Source organism: Schistocerca piceifrons, chromosome 3 (genome assembly GCF_021461385.2).
Source record: "Schistocerca piceifrons isolate TAMUIC-IGC-003096 chromosome 3, iqSchPice1.1, whole genome shotgun sequence".
NCBI lineage: Eukaryota > Metazoa > Arthropoda > Insecta > Orthoptera > Acrididae > Schistocerca > Schistocerca piceifrons.
This window is the reverse complement of record NC_060140.1, coordinates 111,758,500-111,766,768: the sequence shown is the minus strand read 5'-3', so window position 1 is coordinate 111,766,768 and position 8,269 is coordinate 111,758,500. Positions and strand designations below refer to the sequence as shown.

The 8,269-nt window shown below is 48.6% G+C and overlaps 1 non-coding gene across 1 annotated transcript; it reads left to right on the top strand.

Annotated features, from left to right (window-relative positions):
• Positions 1-7,767: 7,767 nt before the first annotated feature.
• On the top strand, positions 7,768-7,841 carry Trnat-ugu. The gene has a single exon. It is a non-coding gene; the product is annotated as a tRNA-Thr (tRNA).
• Positions 7,842-8,269: the final 428 nt, after the last annotated feature.

Genomic DNA, 8,269 nt, shown 5'->3' with positions numbered 1-8,269 from the left:
TGCGGTCCCCTACGGCACTGCGTAGGATCCTACGGTCTTGGCGTGCATCCGTGCGTCGCTGCGGTCTGGTCCCAGGCCGACGGGCACGTGCACCTTCCGCCGACCACTGGCGACAACATCGATGTACTGTGGAGACCTCACGCCCCACGTGTTGAGCAATTCGGCGGTACGTCCACCCGGCCTCCCGCATGCCCACTATACGCCCTCGCTCAAAGTCCGTCAACTGCACATACGGTTCACGTCCACGCTGTCGCGGCATGCTACCAGTGTTAAAGACTGCGATGGAGCTCCGTATGCCACGGCAAACTGGCTGACACTGACGGCGGCGGTGCACAAATGCTGCGCAGCTAGCGCCATTCGACGGCCAACACCGCGGTTCCTGGTGTGTCCGCTGTGCCGTGCGTGTGATCATTGCTTGTACAGCCCTCTCGCAGTGTCCGGAGCAAGTATGGTGGGTCTGACACACCGGTGTCAATGTGTTCTTTTTTCCATTTCCAGGAGTGTATAAAAAACAAAGATGCTGTGACTTACCAAACGAGAAAGCGCTAGTAGATAGACACAATAAAAACACACACACACACACACACACAAATTTCAAGCTTTCGCAACCCAAGGTTGCTTCATCAGGAATGAGGGAAGGAGAGGGAAAGACGGAAGGATGTGGGTTTTAAGGGAGAGGGTAAGGAGTCATTCCAATCCCGGGAGCGGAAAGACTTACCTTAGGGGGGAAAAGGACAGGTATACACTCGCGCGCACACACACACACACATACCCATCCGCACATATAAGACACAGGCAGACATATGTAAATGCAATAATTACTTACTTATATACGTTTTTCAGTGTGTCATTAAGAACACTTCCAATTTTCAGACTTTGGTCGTGCATTTTTACTGACAAGCCCAAGCACTGGAACCATATAGTGAACACGTAGTTTGTTCAAAATGCTCTGAATGAACTGAGGGGTAGAGTGAAAGAAGCAAGCATTGTCCATGGAATCCGAGCACACTGCTAGCCGAGGGAGGTGTGGTGAGGTGGTGGGGGAACAGGCAGCTCGTTAGTCATGCAGTGCTGGCACAACATATGTGACTGCTGATTTCGCACAGCACAGCACGGCGATCACTTCGCAACGCCTACAGTACACACAGGTATAGTATATGCAGATCGCCCATGTTGCTAGCAGCCCGACCTGAAACACTTTACATTGCATTTATCGTTTCTCAAGGATCCCTTGGACAGGAGTCTCTGGGAATTGTGGAAACAGTCAAAGTTCTTTTTCTCAGATACATGGATATTGTGCAATTCTAATGCAGACAGAGCTATGAGCTATAACCCTTGTGAAGACATTCATCGATGGAGTAGAAGGAGATGGCCAACAGGAAGTTCTTTAATTCACTCAGAAACCGATATTTATTACTTACAGGACCTTTGATATGGTCTGGTTAGCTATTGAATACTCCTTTTTGTACTAATATTGAGCTTTTATACTCCTTATACAGATTGTATTTGGTTCTGGTATTATAATTATGTTTTGCACTATTTTATGTAAAAAGAGACGTGTTGGAAATGACAAACGACGTCAGTGAGTATATGTACTGAGAGGTAATAGTTAGAATACCAAGTTTCATAAAAAGGTCTCTGCATGATGATATAGGACGGACACCAGATACATTACTGGCCATTAAAATTGCTACACCACGAAGATGACGTGCTACAGACGAGAAATTTTACCGACAGGAAGAAGATGTTGTGATACGCAAATGATTAGCTTTTCAGAGCATTCACACAAGGTTGGCGCCGGTGGCGTCACTTACAACGTGCTGACATGAGGAAAGTTTCCATCCGATTTCTCGTGCACAAACAGAAGTTGACCGGCGTTGCCTGGTGAAACGTAGTTGTGAAGCCTCACGTAAGGAGGAGAAATGCGTACCATCACGTTTCCGACTTTGATAAAGGTCGGATTGTAGCCTATAGCGATTGCGGTTTATCGTATCGCGACATTGCTGCCCGCGTTGGTAGAGATCCAATGACTGTTAGCAGAATATGGAATCGGTGCGTTCAGGAGGGTAATACGGAACGCCGTGCTGGATCCCAACGGCCTCTTATCACTAGCAGTAGATATGACAGGAATCTTATACGCATGACTGTAACAGGTCGTGCAGCCATGTCTCGATCCCAGAGTCAACAGATGCGGACGTTTGCAACACAACAACTATCTGCAAGAAGAGTTCGACGAAGTTTGCAGCAGCATGGACTATCAGCTCGGAAACCATGGCTGTGGGCCGGCCTGGGAGGCCGAGCGGTTCTAGGCGCTTCAGTCTGGAACCGCGCGACCGCTACGGTCGCAGGTACGAATCTTGCCTCGGGCATGGATGTGTGTGATGTCCTTAGGTTAGTTAGGTTTAAGTAGTTCTAAGTTCTAGGGGACTGATGACCACAGCAGTTAAGTCCCATAGTGCTCAGAGCTATTTGAACCATTTTTGAACCATGGCTGTGGTTATCCTTGACGCTGCATCACAGACAGGAGCGCCTGCGATGGTGAATTCAACGGCGAACCTGGGTGCACGAATGGCAAAACGTAATTTTTTCGGATAAATCCAGGTTCTGTTTACAGCATCATGATGATCGCATCCGTGTTTGGCGACATCGCGGTGAACGCACATTGGAAGCGTGTATTCGTCATCGCCATACTGGCGTATCACCCGGCGTCATGGTATGGGGTGCCATTGGTTACACGTCTCGGTCACCTCTTGTTCGAATTGACGGCACTTTGAACAGTGAGTGCACGTTGAGATGCTACGCCTACAGCTGACGCGTGTTCGCGGACGCCCTGGTGTTTTTGGAGCGATCGCAAGATGAAGTGCAAAGGACGCTGCAACGGAGCTTCTACCAGTAGTCGTATGAACTTAACGAAATCGGGAGCAGCGGTAGTGCACAGAGGTCTTCCGGAAGTGTGCGTGACCCCACTCCGATTACAAGATACGTTTGTATGCTTGGGAACGTCGTTTATGATTAATTATACCCGTCTTCTTAAAGGGATACTCACGGACTTCCGAGGCAACCTACTCCGGACATTAAACATGATTTAAAGGCTTGCTTACGTCAATGTTTACCTGTAGGCAGTATCTATCGTACCCCTAGCGAGATAAGCCTTTACAGCCTTACATTTGTCCGCTAGCCACCCCTGCTTAGCAGTTTTGCACTTCCTGTCGATATCATTTTTGAGACGTTTGTATCCCTTTTTGCCTGCTTCATTTACTGCATTTTTATATTTTCTCCTTTCATCAATTAAATTCAATAATTCTTCTGTAACCCAAGGTTTTCCACCAGTTCTCGTCTTTTTACCTACTTGATCGTCTGCTACCTTCACTACTTCATCCCTCAGAGCTACCCATTCTTCTTCTACTGTATTTCTTTCCCCCATTCCTGTCAATTGCTTCCTTATGCTCTCCCTGAAACTCTCTGCAGCCTCTGGTTCTTTCAGTTTATCCAGGACCCATCTCCTTAAATTCCCACCTTTTTGCAGTTTCTTCAGTTTTAATCTACTCCAAGAAGGGTAAAAAAATGGACCTGCAAAATTGCAGACCAATGTCCCTAACTTCTGTTTGCTGCCTAATCCTTGAACATATTCTCAGTTCGATTGTAATATTCTTGAGACTGAGACGCTTATGTCTACGAATCAGTATGGTTTTGCAAAGCATCGATCGTACGAAACTAAGCTTACCCATTCCGCGCATGGTACACTGCGAACTATTGATGTAGGGCAACAGGCAGATTCTATATTTCTAGATTTCCGGAAAGCATTTGACAAGGTGACCCATTGCAGGCTGTTAACGAAGGTACGAACATATTGAATAAGTTCACAGATATGTGAGTGGCTCGAAGGTTTGTTAAGTAATAGAACCCAGTACGTCATCCTAGACGGCGAGTGTTCAGCGGAGACAAGGGTATCGTCAGGTGTGCCCCAGGGAAGTGTGACAGGACCTCTGTTGTTCTCTATACACATAAATGATTTGGTGGAAAGTGGACAGTAATCTGTAGTTGTTTGGTGACGATGCGGTGGTGTACGGTGAGGTGTCGAAATTGAGTGACTGTAGGAAGATGCAAGACGACTTAGACAAAATTTCCACTTGGTGTGATGACTTGCAGCCAGTCCTAAATGTGGCAACATGTAAGTTAACGCAAATGAGTAGGAAGAGCAAGCTTGTAATGGTCGGATACAGCAATACTAGTGTCCTGTTTGACTCAGTCAAGTCGTTTAAATACATGGGTGTAATGTTACAAAGTGATATGAGGTGGAAGGAACATGTGGAAACTGGAAGGAAAAGCGAATGGTCGGTTTATTGGGAGAATTTTAGGAAAGGGTCGTTAACCTGTAAAGAAGGCGGCATATAGGACGCTGGTGTGACCTATTCTTGAGTACTGGGCAAGTGTTTGGGATTCGTAGCAGGTCGGTTTGAAGAAAGACCTCGAAGCAATTCAGAAGCGGGCTGATAGATGTGTTACCGGTAGGTTCGAAAAACACGCAAGTGTTACGGAGATGCTTCGGGAACTCAAATGGGAATCACTGGAGGGAAGGCGACGTTCTTTTCGTGGAACACTGTTGAGGAATCACACGGAAATGAAGACCTTTAGCTGTTTACAGGCGTTGCCATACGTCAACGGGGACAGATGAAAATGTGTGCCCCGACGGGGACTCGAACCCGGGATCTCCTGCTTACATGGCAGACGCTCTATCCATCTGAGCCGCCGAGGACACAGAGGATAGCGCGACTGCAGGGATTTATCTCTGGCGCGCCCCCCGCGAAACCCACATTCTCAACGTATTGTCCCTCACTACATTCATAGTGCCCCCGCCCCTTATACTCATTACTCGCGGCGCGTTGCCGATTCCCGTAAGAGTTCGGGCCCTGTTTGTGCATTTGCACAGAAGAAGAAGATGGTCAAGTGGCGGGTGAGCCTTAACTATATATATATATATATATATATATATATATATATATATATATATATATATATATATATATATATATACAAGGGAACCTCCCCATCGCACCCCCCTCAGATTTAGTTATAATTTGGCACAGTGGCCAAAAACTGAACACAGATCAATCGAGAAAACAGGAAGACGTTGTGTGGAACTATGAAAAAATGAGCAAAATATACAAACTGAGCAGTTCATGGGCAACATAAACAACATCAATGATGATTTGAGCGTAGGAGCGCTGTGGTCCCGTGGTTAGCGTGAGCAGCTGCCGAACGAGAGGTCCTTGGTTCAAGTCTTCCCTCGAGCGAGTAGTTTACTTACTTTATTTTTGCAAAGTTATGATCTGTCCGTTCGTTCATTGACGTCTCTGTTCACTGTAGTAAGTTTAGTGTCTGTGTTTTGCGACCGCACCGCAAAACCGTGCGATTAGTAGACGAAAGGACGTGCCTCTCCAATGGGAACCGAAAACATTTGATCCAGGAAAACACGTCTGATATATTCTATACGACACTGGTGACGGCATGTGCGTCACTTGACAGGAATATGTTGTCGACCCACAGTTTTCCCTGTGCTCTGTCAAAACATATGTTTTTAACGTTTTCAAATTTTTCCGTGTGTAGACCGTCAAATCCTGCATATGTCCAAGCAAATCTGAACATGTCCTGGAATTTTAGAGAGCGAAGTAGATTATGTGTGAGTGCCTGAAATCTGATAATTGTCTGAAAATAAGAATTTAAACTTTTCACTCGAGGGAAGACTTGAACTAAGGACCTCTCGTTCCGCAGCTGCTCACGCTAACCACGTGACCACGGCGCTCTTGAGCTCACACCATCCTTGATGTGGTCTATGTTTCCCATGAAATTCTCAGTTTGTATATTTTGCTTATTTTTTCATACTTCCACACAACTTCTTCCTGTTTTCTCGATTGATCTGTGTTCAGTTTTTCAAGGCCTATCCACTGTGCCAACTTATAACTAAATCTGAGGGGGGTGCGATGGGGAGGTTCCCTTGTAAGATGGTATTTGTTCTTTCGGACATGTCCGAAAGAACAGATACAATCGGTGACCATGCAGGTCGCTAGAATGAAATCACAATGAAATGAACACCCTTAGCTGCTTACAGGCGTTGACATGTCCGAAAGAACAGATACCATCTTAATATATACACTCCTGGAAACTGAAATAAGAACACCGTGAATTCATTGTCCCAGGAAGGGGAAACTTTATTGACACATTCCTGGGGTCAGATACATCACATGATCACACTGACAGAACCACAGGCACATAGACACAGGCAACAGAGCATGCACAATGTCGGCACTAGTACAGTGTATATCCACCTTTCGCAGCAATGCAGGCTGCTATTCTCCCATGGAGACGATCGTAGAGATGCTGGATGTAGTCCTGTGGAACGGCTTGCCATGCCATTTCCACCTGGCGCCTCAGTTGGACCAGCGTTCGTGCTGGACGTGCAGACCGCGTGAGACGACGCTTCATCCAGTCCCAAACATGCTCAATGGGGGACACATCCGGAGATCTTGCTGGCCAGGGTAGTTGACTTACACCTTCTAGAGCACGTTGGGTCGCACGGGATACATGCGGACGTGCATTGTCCTGTTGGAACAGCAAGTTCCCTTGCCGGTCTAGGTATGGTAGAACGATGGGTTCGATGACGGTTTGGATGTACCGTGCACTATTCAGTGTCCCCTCGACGATCACCAGCGGTGTACGGCCAGTGTAGGAGATCGCTCCCCACACCATGATGCCGGGTGTTGGCCCTGTGTGCCTCGGTCGTATGCAGTCCTGATTGTGGCGCTCACCTGCACGGCGCCAAACACGCATACGACCATCATTGGCACCAAGGCAGAAGCGACTCTCATCGCTGAAGACGACACGTCTCCATTCGTCCCTCCATTCACGCCTGTCGCGACGCCACTGGAGGCGGGCTGCACGATGTTGGGGCGTGAGCGGAAGACGGCCTAACGGTGTGCGGGACCGTAGCCCAGCTTCATGGAGACGGTTGCGAATGGTCCTCGCCGATACCCCAGGAGCAACAGTGTCCCTAATTTGCTGGGAAGTGGCGGTGCGGTCCCCTACGGCACTGCGTAGGATCCTACGGTCTTGGCGTGCATCCGTGCGTCGCTGCGGTCCGGTCCCAGGTCGACGGGCACGTGCACCTTCCGCCGACCACTGGCGGCAACATCGATGTACTGTGGAGACCTCACGCCCCACGTGTTGAGCAATTCGGCGGTACGTCCACCCGGCCTCCCGCATGCCCACTATACGCCCTCGCTCAAAGTCCGTCAACTGCACATACGGTTCACGTCCACGCTGTCGCGGCATGCTACCAGTGTTAAAGACTGCGATGGAGCTCCGTATGCCACGGCAAACTGGCTGACACTGACGGCGGCGGTGCACAAATGCTGCGCAGCTAGCGCCATTCGACGGCCAACACCGCGGTTCCTGGTGTGTCCGCTGTGCCGTGCGTGTGATCATTGCTTGTACAGCCCTCTCGCAGTGTCCGGAGCAAGTATGGTGGGTCTGACACACCGGTGTCAATGTGTTCTTTTTTCCATTTCCAGGAGTGTATATAGCTAAGGCTCACTAGCCAGCTGACCACAGACAGTGCCCGAACTCTTACGGGAATCGGCAACGCGCCGCGAGTAATGAGTATAAGGGGCGGGGGCACTACGAATGTAGTGCGAGGCAATACGTTGAGGATGTGGGTTTCGCGGGGGGGCGTGCCAGAGATAAACCTCTGCAGTCGCGCTATCCTCTGTGTCCTCGGTGGCTCAGATGGATAGAGCGTCTGCCATGTAAGCAGGAGATCCCGGGTTCGAGTCCCGGTCGGGGCACACATTTTCATCTGTCCCCGTTGACGTATGGCAACGCCTGTAACTAGCTGAGGGTGTTCATTTCATTGTGATTTCTTTCTAGCGAGCTGCATGGCCACCGATGGTATCTGTTCTTTCGGACGGATGCCGTCTTAGTATAGTGTTGAGAAAATTTAGAGCACCGGCATTTGAAGCTGACTGCCGAACGATTCTACTACCGCCAACATACATTGCCCGTAAGGACCAAGAAGATAAGATACGAGAAATTAAGATCCATACGGAGGCCCAAAGGCAGTCGTTTTTCCCGCTCTTTATTTGCGAGTGGAACAGGAAAGGAAATGACGAGGAGTGGTACAGGGTACCCTCCGCCATACACCGTACGGTGGCTTGCGGACTATCTATGTATAGTAGATGTACATGTAAAAAATCACAAAACACGTGCAATGTAT